At 43.2% G+C, this 22,002-nt stretch overlaps 1 pseudogene; it reads right to left on the bottom strand.

Annotated features, from left to right (window-relative positions):
- LOC148017779 (uncharacterized) overlaps positions 1–22,002 on the bottom strand; it is a 101,647-nt pseudogene that overhangs the window by 695 nt on the left and 78,950 nt on the right.

The raw sequence follows: 22,002 nt of genomic DNA, 5'->3' as shown, positions 1-22,002 counted from the left end.
TAGATCAAGAATCCTCCGGATCTACTGTCGGTGTGGCTGTGGGGTCCGAAACCCACGGATCGTCATGTGGCGTCGGGTACACTGGTCCTCAGCCAGCTGTAATGTGAGCCCGGAGATCTGGCTAGAGGCTCATATAGTAGCTCTCACTCTATTTGTCTGAAAGAACTATGTAATAGTCGTCTGGGTGGGCCCCTCTCTGATTGGGACCCGCTGTGTGCTCTGCTCTCTGATGTGCCATGCCTCTCCCAGAAAACGGCCAAATGATCTTTGATCCATATTAGTCATACATCCCTGAAGTGAGCTTCTCAATGTGTATCTAGATCTCAACTCTGAGTATGTCGGGCATCTGAGAACAAAATGCTCCTCACTCTCCACCTCTGATCTGCAAAGGGGGCATATCCTCTCCTCCAGTGGGATGCCACTGGCTCTGCCACTCTCAATCATAAGCTGATGTGATGATACCCTGAGCTATCCAATAAGAACTCTCAATTGATGTGGCATATAGATCTGCATATATCTCGGAATCTCTATGAATCCCTGCTCTGATATGCTCAAGAATTGTGTATAATAATGTGCCATCTTCGAAATGACAATTGGACCTTCCACCTGCACATCCAAATCAGCCATTAACTTTTGTAGCCATACTACCTCACATGCTGCAACAGCAACACCTCTATACTCAGCCTCTGTACTCAACAAAGCAACTATAGATTGCTTTTTACTGCTCCAAGCAACTGCTGCACTACCAAGAGAGAACATGTATCCACTGGTAGATCTTTTATCAGACATACTACCAGCCCAATCTGCATCTGTGTATCCAAACACCTGTACATCTATACCTGCCTCATAGAAAAGTCCATAATGTAATGTGGACTTCACATATCTCAATATGCGTCTGACTACATCCAAATGTGGCTTTCTAGGTACTTGCATAAACTGACTCACAAGACCAACAACGTAGCTCAAGTCTGGCCTTGTAATGGTCATGTAGATCAAACTCCCCACTATCCTCCTGAACATAGTAGGGTCTTCTATCTCATCCCCAACATCAGCACTCAACTTTACATTCTACTCCAATGGGACTAAAAGTGGTTTGCATGCTGTCATACCATACTTGGACAACATATCCAAGCCATATTGTCTTTGGGACAGCCATATACCATCATCACATCTGATCACCTCAATGCCAAGGAAGTAACTTAGCTCACCTAAATCCTTCATCTCAAACTTCTTCATCAAAAAGTCCTTGACTTCAGCAATCCCAGTATCACTATCACCTGTAATAATCAAGTCATCCACATAGATGACTATTATGACCAAACCTGCATCTCCCTTTCTCACATAAAGTGAGTGATTAGCATAAAAAACATAAAAGCCAATATTGATAAGATACTCTCTGATCTTGTCAGTCCATGCTCTAGGTGCTTGCTTGAGCCCATAAAGCGCATTCTTCAACCTGCACAGATACGTGGGATGCTCTAAATCTTCATAACCTGTTGGTTGATCCATATACACTTCTTCCTGCAAGTCACCATGCAAGAAGGCATTCTTCACATCCATTTGTTGCAACCTCCAACCTTTGGCTGCTGCCAAAGCAATCACACATCTAACAGTTGCCATCCTAGCAACTAGACTGAAGGTTTCATTATAATCTATGCCATATGTTTGGGCATAGCCTTTTGCAACCAGCCTAGCTTTGTACCTACTAATAGAACCATCTGCATTGTGCTTAATCTTATAAACCCACTTACATCCAATAGCTTTCTTGCCCTTCGGCAATGATACTAAATCCCAAGTCTTATTGCCCTCTAATGCAGCCATCTCCTCGTCCATTGCTGCATCCCAATGAGCATGACCAACAGCCTCCTCAAAACATGTGGGCTCAACATCCTCAACTAGTTTCACCATATAAGCATAATGGTGAGCTGCATAACCTTCAAAACCAAATCTTTTAATAGGGTATCTCACCCTGCTAGACCTGCGTACCACTAGATCACTCAATGGAGTCTTTCCATTAACGTGTGCTCTTTGCATACCTGGAGTCCTCACTGAAGGAATGCCAAGCTCATCATCCAAGTTCTCTGAGCCACTGTAGTCTCCATCAAGAACTGCATTAATGCCTTTGACACTTTATTCTTTCCTTTGTCTTTACTTGTAGTGCTACTAGATGCACCTGAAGATGTAGAGGTACTCCTTAGTCTCCTAGACCAAGGACTACCGGATTATTTCTTTGGTCCACTAAGAGTCCGTGATTCTTGCTTTTCAGCTTGCACATAAGTGTCATGATCATCATCATCATCCAATGCATCACCATTAGATGCATACCAACTACTCATTTCATCAAAGATGGCATCCCTGCTCACTCTGAACTTACATGTGACAAGGTTATAACAGCGATACCCTTTCTGCTCTAAAGAGTATCCAATAAATACACAATTTTCAGCCTTTGGATCCAGTTTCTTCTGCAACTCATCTGGCACATGAATATACGCAATGCAGCCAAACACTTTCAAGTGTGATACATCAGGCTTCTTGCCAGTAAAACATTCTTTAGGATTCATACCATGAACTGCAGCTGTGGGAGTTCTGTTCATAGTATAAACAACAGTATGAATAGCCTCAGACCAGAAATGCTTAGGCATATTCTTTTCAGCCATCAAGGCACGTGCAACTTCTGCAATATGCTTGTTTTTTCTTTCTGCAACCCCATTTTGCTGTGGGGTATACCTGCATGTGAATTGTCTCTTTATCCCATGAGACCTTAGAAAATCACTGAACTCATTCGAGCGGTACTCTCCCCCTCCATCTGATCTCAAGCACTTTACTTTCAAGCATGTTTCTCTTTCAACTGCAGCCTTGAAAGTTCTAAAGTGCTCAAACGCTTCACTCTTTTCCTTCATAAAATATACCCACAACTTTCTAGAACAATCATCAATGAATGTGACAAAGTATGAACTGCCTCCAAGAGATACATTTTGTGTAGGCCCCCAAATGTCCGTATATGCACAACATCAAGGATATTTCTGCTTACATCTCTATCATGTGAAAAGGGTTGTCTTTCCTGCTTAGCAAACTGACATGCTTCGCATACCTTATGAAATTTTGCAAATCTAAATGTAGGCAAACCTTAACTAACCCTTTGGAATGCATTAATTTCAGCCTTTGTACATTCTCTATCATGTGAAAAGGGTTGTCTTGCCTGCTTACCAAACTGACATGCTTCGCATACCTTATGAAATTTTGCAAATCTAAATGTAGGCAAACCTTAACTAACCCTTTGGACTGCATTAATTTCGGCCTTTGTACATTTGCATGTCCAATGCGTTTGTGCCAAATTTCAATGTCTACAACAACACCTTTTCCTTTAGCATACATAGCAGCATTCATAGTAGGAATTCTAGCATCCAGAGTAAACATACGTCCAACTCTACTTCCCTTTGCAACTAACCTGCACTTGTCATTGAAGTCTTCTACAAAGCATCCCTTTGCATTAAATCTGACTTGCAGCCCTTGCTCTACCATTTGACCGACTGACACCAAGTTCTTTGTAATAGATGGCACATGTAATACATCTGAAAGACCCTTTGTCTTACCATCATGAAAGGACAAGGGAACTTTTCCAATGTGTGAAATTAGGTGGCATGAATCATCACCTGTCTGCACATAACCTACATTTTGTAAATCCTGCATCTCTCCAAACCATTGTGCATGGCTGGTCATATGATTGGATGCACCTGAATCAACATACCAAACATCATCATGCGATCCATTTCCTGTAACAGCATTCAGCATATGCTGCATAACAAACAGACGTTCATTTTTGTCTTCATTTTGTCGTGAAGACGATGCATAGTTTCCTTGCTGCAACTTACCACTGTGGATATCATCTTTCTTAGCATAACATTGGGCTGCAATATGACCTGTTTTGCCATAATAGTGACATACAATACCAGAGTTGTTAGAACCTTCGTTCTGCCATCCACCTCTTCCTCTAAAGCTCCCCCTGCCTCTAAAGTTACCACGACCTCCTAAAACCTGCATATCACCAAATTGCTGATTCAATCTGTTTTGCTGGTTGTCACTACCACATCCTGTACCATGGCCTCTTGAAGAGAACTTGCCACGTCCCCTTCCTAAACTGGAGTAGAAAGCTTGGACCTGTTCACCACTTTTTTCAGATGTCTCACTCTGCATGTTGATCTCTTCAGTGATCATAAGTGAGACCAACTCATCGAAATCAGAAAATGGCTTTCTAACATATACGGAAGTTACAAAAGACTTCCAAGTCTTTTCATTGTTAATTCCACCCAAGTTAGACGACACCAAATCATCATCATCGGGCATTGCATCAATCGTTACCAAGACATCTGCAATGCTCCTTACCTTCAGTGCATACTCATTGATAGACATCTTCCCTTTCTTCAATGTATTCAACTCTTGCTTGAGTTGAATCTTTCGTGCCTTTATATTTACAGAAAACATACTTTCAAGTATGGTCCAAGCTACATATGAATTCTCTGCATTTCTAATGTGTCCCAGCATATTATTGTCAATTACTGCAGACAACCAATACATGACCTTCTTGTCTTTTGCATTCCATTCCTTCCGTGCCTTTGTCTCTTCTGTAGTTGGAGGATCACTCACCTCCGGCTTCTTTTCTTCACCTGAAACAAACTCGTAGAGGCCTTTTCCAATAAGGAACTTCGTGACATGAAACTTCCATGAAGGGTAGTTGTTCTTATCGAGCTTCTCAATGATGGGGCTTCCACTATTCTCTGCCATTATCACCAAATTAATACCAACATCAAGCAAATCTTCTGCAACCCTCGACCTGTAGTGCACAGCAATACACCAGACAACCTTTTTCACTGTTTGCTCAACAATACATGCAATCTGCAACCAATTTGCAGATAAACCTTATGTTTGCTTCCTGCAAACACCTCAAGAATTATAGATTTGCAATATGTTGTCAAGATTGTGGGAGAGAAGGAAGGAGTCTCACTTGTAGCTTTCTTGGTTGCACAATGGGGGAATACACACAAATGTGGAGGCTGAAAACAGTTTTCCTCTTCTTAGTTGTGTAAGCCAAAAGAACTCTCATACAAAGAAATAGAAGAACCCTATATATGGGTCTCAAACCAAACTCAACTAACTAAGGTGGCATACAAACTGAGCCACGAACTAGAGTAGATAAGGATAACTGCCATGTAGCTATTATTCATGGGCGGTGTACCAACCGCGTCTGCAACTAACAAGTCGGTGACATAAATACACAACGGTCACCCTGGCATATCACGAGTGGAGCTCGATATCTCAACATCTGTAACCTGCGCACCCACTTTCGATCAAAACAGCCGAAATCACAATGTACCCTGAAACTATTGCCCGCAACCTTACAGCTCTAAAATGGGGCCTGAAACGGCCTTAGATGCCCAAAATAACTACAAACAAGCCCTAAAGGGCTTGTCTGCAGAATACACAGTGCTCTTCATGCACACCAAATCTCACTGCAATCTGAGATTTTTGCTCGACCCTGCTTCCGATGCCTCCACAAGCACTATCCAAGAGAGAGAGTGGAAGAATGGGAGAGCTTCTTACCCGTGGCTTGCTTGCTTGAACCTTGCTTCTTCTCCTTCACTTCAACCTTTGAAATTGGCCTCTCTTAGTGGCGCGGCTCTGATACCATGCCAAGAATCGCGTGGTGGGGGGACTTGCTCAAGATGCTACGCCGAACACACACAGAATGCATAAGGAGAAGCTCACTCAAGAGACAAGAAGAGAGATAGAGGCCAAAAAGTTTTCTTGCTGGTTTCTTCTTCTTCTTCCACACACTTTATAATGTACACAAAGTATAGATAAGATATAACATAAAGGAAAGTGGCCTACTAAGTCAAACAATGCATAACGGACTACACTAGTCGACTGACACTATAACTATGCCAGCTGTAAATAGGTGTAACAACCTAAATATAATAAGTAATGAGTCAGTGGCCATGTGAGAGTCATAATGATCACCGACCTGCTAAGTGTAGACGTGTGGACCCAACTAACCAAGCGGTCCATCATCAATGTCCACATGTGTTGAGCTTGTCATCTCAACAGTGTGTTGAAGGGTCATGAGAGCAGGTCATAGCAGACCTTCATGACCATGATGCAGAGACACAAATACCAAGTTTGACGTTGCACTCTATGCCTAAATCCTTACACGTCAATGCCTTTTGGGAGGGTTACGAGATGCATGCGGTCTTACTGGTTCTAGCCCTAGGCAATACAACGAGAAAGGGAATCGTGGACATGGGAGCTGGGGTTAGTGTGCTTAGCCACGCAGTGCTTCAGACTTGGGGAAACCCGCTTGTCAAAACTGCTAGGTTTAATGTCACATTAGCAAACGGTATGAGAGTCAAGCGATTCGGGGTGCTTAAGAATTGGCCAGTGAAGATCGCAAGTGTCCAATTCTCTGTCGACTTTATATTCATGAAGGGAGTGGACTATGATATCCTATTAGGCCAACCCTAGATGCACAACACTAGAGTCATTGAAGATTGGGGTAACGGCTTGATCTTCCTTGGAAATAGAACGGATCCCGTGAGAATAGAGATGGACACTTGGAAGACCTCACTAGTCAACTTAGATGCCATCTCTGCTATGCTCAAGGGTAACACCCAGGTCAAGAAGTCCTATGGGCCCTTGACCAAGTATATCCCATGCCCAGAGGACGAGCGGGATTGGATGCACATCCTTGCTACAATCGACCTGCCATTCTCAGATCATGAGGCGTATGAGCAAGCCATCAAAACAATTGGCAAGTCTAATGACACACCCTCCGTACCAGTTTGCATGATGGTAGGAACCCTTCGTAGAAAACCTAAGCCTGTCAACTTCCAAGTCCCAACCAACAAAAGGGAACTCCAAGAGATATTGGAATACTTAACGGACAAGCTAGCTGGCAATCTAGCTACAAACTTCAAACCACTCCAAGATCTTTTAGATGAATCCAAGTGGTAATGGACCAGAGTGCATGACTTAAACCTCATGTATAACTAGGCCCTAGTTCTTGACCAACGACAAAAGATATACCAAGCCCTAGGAAATGACGAGCAATATGATGAAGAGGATTCTAACGACAAATACAAAGACTGCCAATCCTTCAGTGAACGAAAGTGAGGGTGAGGTAGATACCGTGGAATATGACACTAAAGGACAAGAAATAGAGCAAATACGAGCATACTCCAAGCCATAGAAAAAGAGTATCTTCACGATAGATCGAGGAGTCATGCACATGGAATGTGATTATGCCTAGTTGGAACACGTAGGAGCCATAGACCTTGAGCAAGCAGGCCTAGCCCAGCCAGGAACGACATCAGTGCTTAGGACAGAGTTGCCGTCAACTGCGCCCACCAGGGGAGACCACCTCTTCTAGCGAGGACAGGGAGTTTGACTCTGAGTCAGAGGTTAGTTAGGATAGTGATCCAAAAATCCCTAGGCTGCCACAGCCAGATGCACCAAGGGGGACCTACCCGTCCACCTGAGGCGCAGACGATTAAGGCAAAAAAAGGCAAAACAACCTATGGATACATGAACGGAAGAACAACGAAAACTGCAGGACCTCCCTAAATGATTTACGAAATTCAAAAAAGGGGATAGGGTAGTAGTTCTGTTAGGTACCAAGCGTTAAGGGAAAATGAGCAAACCAATCGAGGGACCAGCCAAGGTCAAGGAGGTAAACCTAGCCTAGGAAGGGGAAATGCCCCGACCAGTCTTCATTGCCGATGACTTGATTGAGGAAGAAGAAACGAGTCTTGTCGCTCTCTTGCGAGAGTACATAGACGTGCTCACCTAGTCCTTAGAAGAGCTTAAGGGGGTAGATCCGAGTGTCATGACTCACAACATACCCATGACACCAGATGCAATGCTGGTCAAGTAGCAACCGTACCCTATGAATCCAAAACACGCTCATGCTATCAAAGAGGAGATTGATAAGCTTATGAGAGCGGGATTCATTTACGAAATTGAACACACAGATTGGGTATCACCCATAGTCATTGTGATAAAGAAGAATGAAAAAATCTGAGTGTGCATCAATTACAAGAAGGTGAATGCTGCTACTAAGAGGAACAACTATCCATTGCCGTACACCGAGCACATGCTTGAGATAGTGGCAGGCAAGGAAGCCTACAGTTTTCTGGATGGCTTCTCAGGGTACAACCAGGTGCAAGTGCATCCTGCGAAGGTGAATGTTGCTATTAAGAGGAACAACTATCCATTGCCGTACACCGAGCACATGCTTGAGAGAGTGGCAGGCAAGGAAGCCTACAATTTTATGGACGGCTTCTCAGGGTACAACCAGGTGCAAGTGCATCCTGCGGATAGGCACAAGACTGTCTTCGCCACTGAGTGGGGCATCTTTGCTTACATAGGCATGCCCTTTGGGTTGACTAATGCCCCTGCCACCTTCCAGCGCCTCATGTGCACCATCTTTAAAGACATGCTTTGCAAGGAGTTGGAAGTCTTTGTCAACAACCTCTGCATCCACTCAACCTGGATCGAATACTTAGACAAACTCCATGCAGTCTTTGATCGGTGTCGCTTATATCGTCTCTCCTTGAACCCCTTAAATAAAGTGCCAGCTTTGGGTAAAGCATGGATGCATCTTAGGGCATGTGATGTCGAAGAACGACATTGCCACTGACTTCTTGAAACTCAAGGTTATTGTTGACCTTCCACCCCCAATCAACTACAAGGGAGTTCAATGCTTCCTAGGCCATACGGGGTACTATCGGCGGTTTGTACTGAACTATGCATTGATCGCTAGACCTTTTTACAAGCTGTTGATCGTCTTCGAATGGACCAAGTGTCAAGATTGTGGGAGAGAAGGAAGGAGTCTCACTTGAAGCTTTCTTGCTTGCACAATGGGGGGATACACACAAGGGTGGAGGTTGAAAACAGTTTTCCTCTTCTTAGTTGTGTAAGCCAAAAGAACTCAAGTACAAAGAAATAGAAGAACCCTATATATGGGTCTCAAACCAAACTCAACTAACTAAGGTGGCATACTAACTGAGCCACGAACTAGAGTAGATAAGGATAGCTATCATGTAGCTATTATTCATGGGTGGTGTACCAACCGCGTCTGCAACTGACAAGTCAGTGACATAAATACACAACGGTCACCTTGGCGTATCACGAGTGGAGCTCGATATCTCAACACTCCCCCTCGAGCTCAATCCCAATTCCTGCACACCAAGCAAGTCTCTAAACTTGCGTAGCTTCTCTGCGCCCAATGCCTTCGTGAATATGTCAGCTACCTGATCCTCTGTGCTGACATAAACTAGATCAATAAGACCTAGTAAAACCCTCTCTCGCACATAGTGATAATGCACCTCAATGTGCTTTGTTCTAGCATGATAGACTGGGTTATTTGCCAAGTGTATACTACTCATGTTGTCACAATAAATGACAACTGGCCCATCTGTAGACTGATGCATATCATAAAGTAGCTTATGCAACCAAGCTACCTCACATGCAGCCATTGCTGCACCCCTGTACTCAGCCTCTGTGCTCGACAAGGCAACTGTAGGCTGTTTCTTGCTGCTCCAAGTGACTGCAGCACTCCCAAAAGAGAACACATATCCATTGGTAAATCGTCTATCATAGATACTACCAGCCCAATCAGCATCAGTGTATCCATGCAACTGTATCTGAACCCCAGTCTCATAAAATAGTCCATACTGCAATGTGGACTTCACATACCTGAGTATGCGTCTAGCCGCATCCAAATGTGGTTTCCTTGGAGCCTGCATAAACTGACTTACCAATCCAACAACATAGCTCAAATCTGGCCTGGTAATAGTCATATAAATCAAACTTCCTACTATGCGTCTATATATAGTAGGATCTTCTAGAAGCTCACCTGCATCTGTGCTCAGCTTCACATTCTGCTCCAAAGGAACTGAAATAGGCTTACAGCCTATCATCCCATATTTGGACAGCATGTCCAATCCATACTGCCTCTGCAAGAGCTGTATCCCACTTGGTGATCTAATCACCTCAATGCCCAAGAAATAACGCAGCTCTCCCAAATCCTTCATCTCAAAATTCTGCTTCAATAGCATTTTCACATGAAGGATATCTTCATCACTGTCACCTGTCATAATCAAATCATCAACATAAATGACAAGTAGCATAATACCTTTCTCTGTTTTTCTCACATAAAGTGAGAAATCTGCCTTGGAAATTTGAAAGCCAATAGTGACAAGATACTGTCCTATCTTGTCAGACCATGCTCTAGGTGCTTGCTTCAAGCCATACAAGGCTTTCTTCAACCTGCAAACAAACTCAGGATGAAAAGCATGCACATAACCTGGTGGCTGCTCCATATAGACCTCTTCTTGCAAATCACCATGCAAGAAGGCATTCTTTACATCCATCTGATGTAAAGACCATCCCTTTGATGCAGCCATAGAAATGACTCCTCTTACGGTTGCCATCCTTGCAACCGGACTGAATGTTTCTTCATAGTCAATGCCATATGTTTGTGCATACCCCTTGACTACTAATCTTGCCTTGTATCTGTTCACAGAACCATCTGCATTGTGCTTCACCTTATAAACCCACTTACAGCCAATTGCATTTTTACCTTTAGGCAAAGGTACCAATTCCCATGTAGCATTTGCTTCCAAGGCATCCATTTCTTCATCCATGGCTTTCTCCCATTTTTCTTTTCCCATGGCTTGCTCAAAAGAAGTGGGTTCTAGTTCCTGTATCACTTTGACCATATATGCATAGTGAATGGCTGTAAATCCATCATATTTCAGCCTATCCACAGGATACCTAGCTCTCGTAGACCTGCGCAAAGTAGGTTCACTCCGAGGTGCTCTCAAAACATCCCTGGTCTTCCTTACTCCAGGTGTAACAATAGAAGGAATACCCAACTCATCATCAATGCTCTGTTCTGAGCCATTGGATTCACCATCCACATAAGAGTGACCTGCATTCACATCAAACATGGGCTGATCAACCTTCTCTTTTCCTTTTCGTGATACCTGCATACCACTATCTGCATTACTTTGAGAAGATTCTCCTGATCTCAATCTGCCTGTCCATGGCGAAGAATGTGAACCACTGCTAGAGGACGCTCCATGTCCACTAATATTTTGTGACTGCTGCTGTGAATTGTGTGCAGTTTTGTGCATCTACATCATCAATCACATTTACTGGTTTATACCAACTACTCATCTCGTCAAAAACAACATCTCTGCTCACTGTAAACTTACGAGTAGAAGGGTATAGCATCTATACTCTTTTTGCTGCAGAGAGTAACAATAAAGATGCACTTCTCAGCTTTTGGATCCAACTTGGATCTCAACTCATTTGGCACATGTACATAGGCAATGCAACAAAAAATTTTCAAATGAGAAATATCTGGTTTCCTACCAGTATACCTCTCCTCTGGAGTCATTCCATGTATTGCTGCAGTGGGAGTCCTGTTCATTATGTAGACTGCTATAGCAACTGCTTCAGCCCAATAAAAATCTGGCAAGTCTTTTTCATTGAGCATGGCACGAGATACCTCTCCAATATGCCTGTTTTTCCTTTCTGCAATTCCATTTTGTTGTGGTGTATGACTGCATGAATATTGCTGCTTTATGCCATGCTCCTGTAGGAACCTTGCAAACTCATTTGAGAGGTACTCTCCCCCTCCATCTGACCTTAGGCATTTTATCTGCAGGCCTGTTTCTTTTTCAACCATCGCTTTAAGAGTTTTGAAATGCCCAAAAACTTCACTTTTCTTTTTCATAAAATACACCGAAACTTTTGTGCTATAGTCATCAATAAAACTGACAAAATAATGACAGCCTCCAAGAGATGCAGCTTTAGTTGTCCACACATCAAAGTGGATTAATTCCAATGGCTTCTTACTCTCTTGAACATGTCTAGGAAATGGTTTCCTTGCCTGTTTTCCAAACTGACAGGCTTCACATACCTTATGCATTTCTGCAACCTTGAATTTTGGCAAACCTGCAACAATATTTTGGGCCTGCATTGATTTAAGTCGCTGTACATTAACATGACCAATGCGTTTATGCCAGATATCAATATCTGCAACTACACCGGTCCCATGTGCAAACATTGCTGCACTCAATTCAGACATGTCTGCATCCAATGTAAACATTCTGTCCTTCTTCTTTCCTTTTGCTATCAAGCGACCTTTATTTTTCATATCCTCAAGAAAGCATCCATGAGGATTAAATCTGACCTGCAAGCCCTGCTCAACCATTTGACCAACACAAACCAGATTCTTGGTGATATTCGGGACATGAAATACATCGGACAGGTATTTCTTTTTCCCATCTTGCATAGACAAGGGAATTTTTCCAATTTGCACAATAGGATGTGCAGTATCATCACTAGTCTCCACAAATCCTGGTTTTTCCATTTTTCTTGCATCCTCCATCCATTCTGCATGACCTGTCATGTGGTTTGATGCACCTGAGTCAACATACCATACATCATTGCTTTCTTCTACACTTGTCACAGAATTGTTCATGTGCTGCACCATAAACAAGTGCTCATTTCTGTCATCACCCTGTCTACTAGAAGATGCATAATTCCCTTGTTGCAGTTTTCCATTCATGATGTCATTCTTCTTTTTATAGCAGTCTTTAGCCATATGACCCATTTTACCACAGTAGTAGCATTCAACATTACTGTTTGCATTTTGGCCTCTTTGCCATCCACCACGACCTCTTTGGCTCCCCCTGCCTCTAGAGTTACCATGTCCTCCTCCATAGGACTGGTTTTCTTGAGTTTGCTGCATATTCTGATTTCTGCCACGGCCTCCAAATCGGCCTCCTCTACCTCTGCCTCTACCTCTTCCAGCATTTGAGTAGAAGACAACTTCTTTTGAAGTTCCTCCTGAAGAAGATGCACCACAATTTCTCTACTCCTCAGAAATTAGAAGAGCAATCAACTCCTCAAAATCAGGAAATCTTTCACGGACGGAAATGGATGTTCGGAACTATGCATAATCCTTTCCTAGACCATTCAAGGTCACGGAAACTAAATCATCATCTTCCACTGGCGACCCAATGGAAGCAAGTGCATCTGCAATCTTCTTCACCTTCATGTGGTAGTCGTTGATGCTCATACTTTCTCTTTGCACATTATGCAACTCTTGCTTGAGCTGCATTTTCCTGGCTTGCGTATTTGTGCTATACATTTTTGACAAAGTATCCCATGCCTCCTTTGGCGTACTTGCATCCTGAATATGCACAATCATAGAGTCTGAAATACTGATAGACAACCAATACATAACTTTCCTGGCTCTCTCATGTCATGTTTTGAATGCCTGCATTTGCTGTTGATTGGGAACATCAGGAAGAACTAGTTCTTCTTCATTTCCTGCAACAAATTCCCAATATCCTTTTCCCATAAGGAAATTTGTCATTCTAAACTTCCATGCTTGGAAGTTGTTCTTGTCAAGCTTTTCAGTGACAATCTGTGAAAGAGAATCAGATGCCATTACAGAACACTGCAAAAAATTCTGTCACTGCAAAGAACACAGCTTCAGCCTCACAAGGGAAAATCTGCAAAACTGACGAAAGTGGTATTTGACCACACAATCACTTCCTAGTGACGATTTTGCATCAACAGGCAACAGGGATGATTCTGTAACTCCCAATGTCTCTGCGCACCTGCATACAATGCAATTTCTACAGTAACTTTTCACTGACCTGTAGAACAGTGGTCGCACAGCATAAAATTGGGCCTTTTCCTGAGTGCGTGCAGAAAACTTCCGCCTCCAAAACAGGCCCCGAAATGGCCTCAAATCAAAAAAACAAGGTCGTCTTGCTTCACCGCGAAGGGCGTCTCAACCTGAGACAATGCACTCCTGCACTTTTTGGCTGTGCTACTTGCAGAGATCTGCTCTCAAAACAGAAAATGAAAGCAACACTGCTCCTCTTACCAGAACACCGCGAGCTTGGCTTGCTTTCTTGAGCTCCTTACCATGAACAAGGCTCTGATACCATGTCAAGATTGTGGGAGAGAAGGAAGGAGTCTCACTTGAAGCTTTCTTGCTTGCACAATGGGGGGATACACACAAGGGTGGAGGTTGAAAATAGTTTTCCTATTCTTAGTTGTGTAAGCCAAAAGAACTCAAGTACAAAGAAATGGAAGAACCCTATATATGGGTCTCAAACCAAACTCAACTAACTAAGGTCGCATACTAACTGAGCCATGAACTAGAGTAGATAAGGATAGCTATCATGTAACTATTATTCATGGGCGGTGTACCAACCGCGTCTGCAATTGACAAGTCGGTGACATAAATACACAACGGTCACCCTGGCGTATCACGAGTAGAGCTCGATATCTCAACACCAAGGCATGCCAACGAGCATATGAAGAGTTGAAAAAGGCTTTAACCACATCACCAATTCTACGAGCCCCAGATTGGACCATTATTTTTCACATGCATATTGATGCTTCTAAGTTTGCCATGGGGGCAGTGTTGTGCCAACCTGGCGAACACAACTTAGACTATCCAGTGAGATTTGCTAGCAGACAACTCACTGAGACAAAAATGAACTACTCGACGACAGAAAGAGAAGGATTAGCAATGGTGTTTGCTGTGAAGAAATTCTGGCACTATCTATTGGCTACACCTTTTACCTTTTTTGTGGACCATCAAGCCCTGCTCTATCTAGTAAACAAACCTTGCGCTAAAGGACGCATAGCTCAGTGGCTCCTTCTGCTCTTGGAATTCGACTTCTCCGTGGTTGTATGAAAAGGAAAACAGCACTACATGGCTGACCATATGTCACGCATTCTCACGGGAGAAGCCGCTGGACAAGGCATTCTTGACAAATTACCTAACACCCATCTATTTAACTTGTCCAGTGAGAGAGATTTATTCAAGGCTGATCTAACGCCATATTGGGCGGATGACATAGTCCAAGTGCTTGAACATGGATTGCTTGATCAACCGATAGAAAAAGCCCGACTTAGGTAATTAATCCTTAAGATCTAGCCCTATCAGTTGATCGCAGGCCAACTCTATAGGCTGGGGCAAGATAGATTCTTGTGTAGAAGCATATGCAAACATGAGATGCACGATGTGTTCTCAGAGGCACATAGCGGCATTGCTGGAGAGCACTTTAGCGGAGATACGATAGCACGAAAGGTGTTGCAATCTCAACTGTGGTGGCCCACGCTTTTCCGCAATACATTGCAATTTCTCAAGCATTGTGACGAGTTCCAACAGACAAAAGTCCTGATTCGCAAGGATCAAATGGAGTTGACCCCAATTATTGCATGACAACCCTTCGAAAAATGGGGAATTGACTTCATAGGACCCATTAGTCATGCGACATAGTATTCACAGGCCAAGTACATCATTGTGGCCACGGACTACCTCACGAAATGGGCAAAGGCAAGAGCGACACGAAAAAACGACGCTAGGACGACTGCCAAGTTCTTATGGGAGCAAGTGATCTCGTGATTCGGCTGCCCCATCAAACTGGTTAGTGACCAAGGCACACAGTTCATCAATGAAGTGATAGTTCATCTCCTGTCCACCTTTCTCATCATCCATCGAAAATCCTTGCCATACCACCCTCAAGAAAATGGTCAGGCAGAATCCACGAATAAGATTCTTGTCAATGTCCTGACCAAGGTGGTCTCGGCCTCACACAACGATTGGGACAACAAGCTGATGGCAGCTTTGTGGGCTTATCGCACAGCTTATAAAATGGCTGTCGATCAAACCCCCTTCAAGCTGACCTATGGAACTGAAGCGGTTCTACCATTAGAATTCTTCGTTCCTAGCTTGAGAATAGCACTTCAAGAACGATGGGAAGGGAAGGAGGCATGGATGCAACACCTAGTTGAACTCAAATGCCTCTCAGAGACTCGCCTTCTAGCCACCCATGTGCTTATATGTGAGAAGGCCCGACGCAAGAGTTGGTTTGACAAGCATGTCAAGCAGCGTGACTTTGAACAGGGCGACTTAGTGCTCTTCTACTCAGTTAAGGGGCATAAACATAAAATGAAATTTAGAGGTCTTGGACCTTTCAAAGTTCGTGCGATCAGCCGCACAGGCAATGTAGAGCTCGAGACCTTTGATGGTTAGGGTATAGGCTTATTCAAAGTCAATCCGACTCCCAAAATCCAACCTAAGTGCAGTACTCCATCCGTTGTGGCTGCTCCTAATCCACCCATAATCCAAGCACCCCAACTGTAGACTCAAGAACACTCCGAGCCGCAACTCTTCGTTGTCACAGTCTCTAGTTTTAGCAAACCTCAACCACTCATTGGCCTTACGCCCTCCTATGAATGCAAATCCTTTTTAGCATTGGCCGCCGACCTCGCTGAGGACACTGGGGATGACGTGGTGGAATGCATTAAATGACTAGAAACCATCTTCATGTCGCTAGCACTGATCCAGGTTTTTTACAACCCGGATTATTACCACAAAATTTGGCCAAAGCCCCTATCAAGAGCTTACCATATCACTTTGGGTTTACTCTTCAAGCACTAGGTATGCTACATTGCTTCTCGATTATGATAACTCTAGCAAATGGGGGGAACAAGTTCTTAGAAGGCATGTCAATGTAAAGGGTAAAAGGGATGGTTATCTTAGTGAAGATGGAAATGGATTACATCTAGGAGTTGAGTGAGTGCATAGATTTTTCAAAGGACTAGCCTCCAACTACACATGGGCCCCGTCTGCATCACTAAGATTTGGAATCTATCACCATCATTAGAGGACACCTCACCCTAGCACACAATTCAATATCCACATCATGGTGTCATTTGGATCTTGCACAAAAGCTTACAAGCATGGATCCCTTTTGTCACATGCTTATATGTATTTATATACATATGCGGGACTAAAGTCAAAGCAGCTTTTAGAAGACATTTTTTATCATCTCAATAACTCCCAAGAAAAAGTGAATTTCAAGAAAATTCTCACGATGCTTGATCGGTTTCGACCTGGTCTACAAAGTTGCAGAATAATTTTTTTTCAAATTTCTCACGAATTTGAAGTTACGAAGGTGCAGACTGCTGGCTACATGCAATTTTCTTCTCTCTTTCACCACACCAACTTTTCACTCTATCCTTTTTATAAATATATTATAATAATGTGCTTTGGGCACCCACCTCTTGTAGTCTAGCTCTATTTCTCTATTTTGTCTACCACCACCCTTGGGTTCTTGCATGATGACCAAGGTGGGGACTTGTCCCATCCACTACTCTCCATATTTTCAAAGATGCCATATATCATCTAGGATTATGTTAATCAAGAATATTAGCTTAATCTAATCCCTCATGGAGGCTATATAAAGAGCCCATGGAGAATGAAGAAGTGGGGAGAGGACAATGACAAGTCCATGAGAGCACTCTAGAATACCCTCATCTCTTTTAGGTGAGCTATGAGTGAGTTCTTTTATTATGTAGCATAATGGCAAGCTTCCTCTACCTCTTCTTCTATTATCTCCCTCTCCTCTCATCTTCTCATTCCATGTAGCATAATGGCAAGCTTCTTCTACCTCTTCTCCTCTTATCTCCCTCTCCTCTCATCTCTCTCTCTCTTATATTCCAATATGGTGTCTAGTACATATATTCTCTCTTGTAAATTTGTGTTTTGGTTCTCTTGATTCTCTTTGAGAAAAGGGATGTCCTAGCCCATCCTCCCTTTGGCTAGGTGGTGCCCCTCTTTAGTTCTCTTAGTGAGGATTGGAGGTTGGATGGGTAAGAGGAAACCCGTTCATCATTTCAGGCCTCATTTTTGGTGCCCCCACTGAGGACATTCTCAACCACAATTCTCTACCTCCTTATGTGGAATGATACAACACATGGTGGTGCATTCTCTACAACAAGTTCCCCAAGTGGCTCTTCCTCAATGCCTTCACCAACTATTTTTGAAGCTTGTCGAAGCGCCTAGAATTGTACCCTAAAGAAGCTCAAGAAAGAAAGTATGCCTATCGGATGACAGCACGCATGCGGGTAAAAGGTGTTCACTTTATAAATTCCATTATCTCACAATGGAAAAAATTATGTTGCCATCAATTGCTAGGTTCTCATAATTGTTGTGAGTTTTTTGCAAACAAAGTGAAGGCCCTTTCGAGAGGTCCTTGTCTCCAAATCATCAAATCCCTCTCTCTCTCTGGCCTAATCCATATCAAAGGAGGACAACTATGCATGATCGGTGTGGAGTTTTGTAGAAGTGCAAAGTATGGAGACTACCTTCAACTGTTGTTAGCTCGAAGGTTGGGTGTGGTTGAAAAGGTGGCCATCACACCTTATGAAATATATGTCACCGAGGATGGACACACCAAGGCAAGAACAATCACTGGTGAGCAAATTCTCCGTATAGCAAAGTTGGTGGGTTCCAAAAAGAAACACTCTGGGAAAAATCCTTCATAATTCAAGAAAGTGCATTCGCTCTACTCCCTTAAGTAGTCTCCACTCATGAATAATAATAATGGCCTGAATTTCTACACCTTCTACTCTGTACAAAACATCTGAGTTAATGTATGCATCAGTAGGAAGATTTTCTTCCAGCAGCATCTTGTCATGTACTTTGGGGCTGAAAGATTAAGGGAGATTCTTGTATCACCAGAACCTATAATCTTCCCAATGCTAGACTACAATGCATCCTTCAATGTACATGTATTTATCCTATTATAATAGTTTCTCATGAATCAGAACAAGTTGTATGGACCTATCCATCCACTTGCTATGCAAACTGTGCATATTGTAGCTAGCACAAAGCTTAGATTCCAAGGCATTATTAGAAGCATACTGGGGCCTAGACGTCTTGCTGAAATCAATGCATCTATGAACCCATTCATCCTTCCCCTTATAAAATACAACTTAAGTATAGACGTTTTCATCTTCATACTCTACTAAGGCAACATGGCATTTCCAAGTTTTTTTGGGCACAAAGGGGAGAAAGCTCTAGATTTTTTTGGATGACTTAGAAATGGCCTTCCTAGTCACAGGCCGGGATGATGAAGCAACCAAAGTATGGGCCTTCTCTTTAGTTCTGAAGGGTGATGCTCGAGTGTGGTATCAAGCTCTTCCCCAAGCTACAAGGGGTAATTGGGAGGATCTCAAGACCACATTCATGCACAAGTACCAAGATACATAGCCACCTGAAGATATTTGGAGACAACTCTTAGATCTTTTCCAAACCTTACCAGGGGAGTACCAAGCATATGAAGGCATGTTTATAAAATTGTGGGATAAATGGATAGCCTCTTTAGCCGAGGGAGAAGGAGTACCTAATTGCCTTAAGAGAGATTGTTTTCTAGCTTGACTCCATCCTCTACTAAGGGAGAAGATCAAAGGAAAGTTTCCCACATCCTATGAAGAATCAGTCACTTATGCGAGGGAGAAAGATAGAAAATTGAAGTATCAAGCCCAGTTGAAGGGGGGAGTTGAGCCCATACAGATTTTACCAACCATGCCAAGGCCTAGAGAAATAGCAGAGGCCCCACTTGAATCGGAGATACCACACCAAGAGCTCCTACAACACATTACTAATCAACTTGAAAGCCTTTCATTAAATTTGGTGCAAGGAGTGCGGCCCCCTCCCCTCATAAATGAAGGCAATCGAGGTCCAAGGAGACAAGAAAGAGAATGTTTGCTATAATTGTGGGGAGATTGCCATGGTATGTACTTTTGCCCTCATCCCAGGCATTTTCCAGGAAATGGGTTCCAACCAAGGAGGAGACAACAAGTGATACCACCTAGGGAAAGGTTTGTTCCACCGAATCCAGGGCATCCACCACCGGTTCAAGTTCTCCAGCATCCTCGATCACTTGTAGAGGTGCCGCCCTTGCCTGTCCAACCGCCAGAGAATCATGATGTTAGGATAATTAGTTTAGATGAGAGTGATGTCAAAGGGAAGGCCAAAGTAGTAGACGTTGAAGCAATGCTGGTGAAGAAAGCCCGGAGAATTGAGAGAATGGAGCCTACACCACCAAAGGAGGTTGAAAATATGGAAGAGGAGGCAGAGTCATCAATGGCTACAAAGACACACAACAATAAAAAGAGGAGGGCTCGCTCACGCCGACACATTGATCCAGAGAAATTTTCCCTGGGTAAAGGTACTAGAGCTTATGATTTGCTTGCTGATGTGAGGAATCAAGGGCCAAAAATTTCATGGCCCCAATTACTACATCTATCTCCAACAGTGTGGCGACAATGGTCAAAGATGGTAACCATTGGACCCATGAAGAATAGACATGTGAATGCAATCCAGGCTAGAAAGATGAAAGATATTGTGCCTCTAGTAGAAGTGGAAATCAATGGGCAGAGAGTGTCAAAGACATATGTGGATGGAGGTGCAGAGATTTGTGTCATGACATAAAAGTTGATGCATCGTTTGGGATTAGAGGTAAATGAAACTACTAAATTTGGGGCCAAAATGGCTAACAATGTAGTAGTAAATTGTTTGGGAGTTATAAAAAAAGTCAAGGTAAAGGTGTGTGGAGTGCAATTGGAGCTTGACATGTATGTGATGCCAGTGAAGGGGGACGGCTATCCACTGATTCTTGGGCAACCATGGCTAATGGGAATGAAAGCCAGACAAGATTGGGAGACAGGGGATTTTGAGCTAAGGCCACAAAAGGGGCTGCATAAAAAATGGAAGAGCACTATCTACAACATGAAGGAGGGCCGACAGGAGGATCTTGTGCTAGAGACCACCGCTGATGAATGGAGTTCCAATGAGGGTTGGTCATCTATGACAGAGGGAGAGTCTTCTAATGAGGAGGAAGAAAGCTCTCTAGAAGTGATGGGGATTACATTAAAAGGGCCTTCTAGTAGTGAAATTTCGCAGCAACTTCCAAAGGTCGAGAAGGAGGGGTTAGAAAAAATGTTGGCTAAGGATCTATCAGTTGAGGAGAAGGCAGCCTACATGGAAGTGGTGATAAAACACTCTACACTTTTTATTTCTGATTATGAACACATCACAGGTGTGACAGTAGTACAACATCACATTAATCTAAAAGAGGGAGCACGGCCAGTGGTGCAGCGACTACGACGATTGGGAGTAGTTCAACAAAACACTCTACTCACTGAGGTGCAACGACTTTTAAAGGCAGGCTTCATCTATCCAATAGGGGACTTAGAGTGGGTTTCACCTGTGGTGGTAATACCCAAGAAGAATGGAAAATGGAGGATTTGTGTGGACTACAAGCCGCTAAATGCTGCAACAAAGAGAGATCACTTTCCTCTTCCCTTTCAGGATGAAATACTCAACGAGGTGCCCGGGCATGAGAGATACACTATTTGTGATGGGTATTTAGGTTATTTCCAGATTCGAATAGCTGAGGAGGATCAACAGAAGACCACCTTCATTACACCTTGGGTTGTTTTGCTTACAAAGTAATGCCATTTGGATTAACAAATGCCCCAGTTACCTTCCAGCGATTCATGAATTATGTCTTCCAACCACATTTTGGGAAATCCATCAGGGTCTTTATTGATGATTTTTGTATTTATAGTTCTAAGGCTCTACATCTAGGAAAGGTGGATGAAGCTTTCAACCGACTTGCACAAATGAGGGGGCAATTAAACCATGAGAAGTGTTGCATTGGCGAAAGTAGTGTAACTTTGTTAGGGCATGTCGTAAGTGAGAGGGGCATTGAAGCAGATCCAAACAAAGTTAAGGCCTTATTGGCGGTGCCATCACCATCTTCTGTGAAGCAACTAACCTCTTTCATTCAGAAGGTGTGATATATGGGGCGATTCATTCATCTCCTCTCCCAATTAATATTTCCACTGCAACAATTAACCCACTCTAAGGAGCTCCTGTGGAGCGACAACAGCGAAAGATGCTTTCACGAGGTGAAGAAGGCTCTTAGCACCCTTCCTATAATTTTACAATCGTGTTGGGATAATGAGTTTTTTGTCAATTCGAGTTTTGGGGAAGATGCTCTAGGGGCAGCACTAATACAAAAGGATGCTAAAACTGGACTAATGAGACCGGTT

Source organism: Lygodium microphyllum, chromosome 21, assembly GCF_053477565.2.
Source record: "Lygodium microphyllum isolate KBCC chromosome 21, Lygodium_microphyllum_v1.1.10, whole genome shotgun sequence".
NCBI lineage: Eukaryota > Viridiplantae > Streptophyta > Polypodiopsida > Schizaeales > Lygodiaceae > Lygodium > Lygodium microphyllum.
Note: the sequence above shows the minus strand (reverse complement) of the source record. Positions and strands in the feature narration are given on the sequence as shown.